This window comes from Phaethon lepturus, unplaced genomic scaffold (assembly GCF_000687285.1).
Source record: "Phaethon lepturus isolate BGI_N335 unplaced genomic scaffold, ASM68728v1 scaffold435, whole genome shotgun sequence".
Classification (NCBI taxonomy): domain Eukaryota; kingdom Metazoa; phylum Chordata; class Aves; order Phaethontiformes; family Phaethontidae; genus Phaethon; species Phaethon lepturus.
The window spans coordinates 66,830-68,187 of record NW_010539659.1 but is presented as its reverse complement, the minus strand read 5'-3'; positions in this window follow the sequence as shown (position 1 = coordinate 68,187).

The following is a 1,358-nucleotide window of genomic DNA, read 5'->3' as shown; positions in this document are numbered from 1 at the left end:
ACAGGCTTTGCCACCTCATTGCTCATTTTCTTTTCCAGAACAAGAATAAATGTAGTAAACAACACAGAACTGCGTTTACCAAGCCTTTTTTGTGATGTGAAAAAAAAAAAAATATTTGGAGACTTCAGTTAGACTACTCAGATGATTTGATAAATTCTTTTTATTTAGATTTCAATATCTAAAAGACCTAGATTGCTGCTGCTTTTTTTCATACAAAAACCAGAACAAAACTAAAGCTCTACCAAATTGTCTTACAGACCCTGTCCAGAAGAATTTCAAATCCCTATTTGGAAACTCCTTCAAGCAAGGTACTTGTCAAGTTTCTTTTGAATTCCATCAAACAACATGTTAGGAATCTTTTTGCTTTGGTTCAACCTCTTAATCATAGCTTTGAAGACACTTGTGAATGTGGTCTGCAGTTAAATCCAGCTAACCAGTTATAATTTGTGTGTGTTAGAAATTGTCTACTTCTGTTACTGAATTTTCAAACTGAATTGTTGTGAATTCCGACGTGCACTCGCTTCCCAGCCATTTAAGCCATTGCCACCGTTTAGCTTACTTCTGCTTTTGCATCTCACAAGACCTTCCTGTCGCAGGACTTTTTTATATTCCTTGGAAGATTCCTAAACATAGGAAACAAACAAACAAAAAAGGTGAAGCCACAGCATTGTTTTTCTTTCAAGTTAGTTATTTGTGTTACTGATGTGTGTTGCTGGGATGGTGAGGAAACATCACAACAGAAGCCTGAGTTGAATTCATCAGTAAGGAGTGATATACGGAGTCTGGGTGGAACGTGGTTTTATGGAAGACGGAGTTGGGTCCTGTTTTGATACACACATCTGCAGCCTTGAGGTGTAAGGTAGAAACCAGGTGTGGGGGAAGTCATAGGTGTGTCCATTCTGGAAGGCCACATCCTCCTGGCAAGGTACAAATGAACTGACCTGTAGCTATCACAGGATACCTCCAAAGTTTCTGAACAAAAAGAAGGAACTATGAAATGGTGTTTCAATGTGTATTAGTCTTGTATTAAATTATTTAACTCAAATACATATGGATTAATGTTTAATTTTAATTGAATTTGTGTGGTTTTGCAATGGTTAATACTGTCTTTTTGCTTTGCTAGAGTAACATTTGTTTTCATTTGAACTTGTCTGTTGTTCAAAGGTAAAGCTGACAGATAGTAAAACCTCTGCTTTTCTAAGGCAGCAAATGTAAAAGTAGTCCAGCTCGTGGGGGCATCTGCAACCCGTGGTACAACTGGCTATGGCAGAAGTTGGGGTGCATTTCCTATGAGGCTTTGCCTGCTCGCTTGTCGTTTAGCTGGGGAGAAGGCATTGCTCAGAGGGAGGGAGCGGACG